This window comes from Etheostoma spectabile, chromosome 3 (genome assembly GCF_008692095.1).
Source record: "Etheostoma spectabile isolate EspeVRDwgs_2016 chromosome 3, UIUC_Espe_1.0, whole genome shotgun sequence".
Taxonomy (NCBI): domain Eukaryota; kingdom Metazoa; phylum Chordata; class Actinopteri; order Perciformes; family Percidae; genus Etheostoma; species Etheostoma spectabile.
Window position 1 is genome coordinate 4,779,736 of NC_045735.1, and position 235 is coordinate 4,779,970.

The window sequence follows — 235 nt, forward strand, 5'->3', positions numbered from 1 at the left end:
GCCTCCACGTATCATAACTAAACATCACCGTCTTCCAGCCTTCTTACTCGAGAATCAGCCTGCCCCTACTCCATACATTACGGGGGCGGATCTCGAGACTTTTGAACTGAAGGCAACCATCTTCAACTACCTGACCAGCTGCATCATGGTAATTTATTTATGTTTTATTTTTTACATGACCCAAATGCTAATGTTAACATGCTAACATTCCTGCTATGCTAACATGCTGATGTTT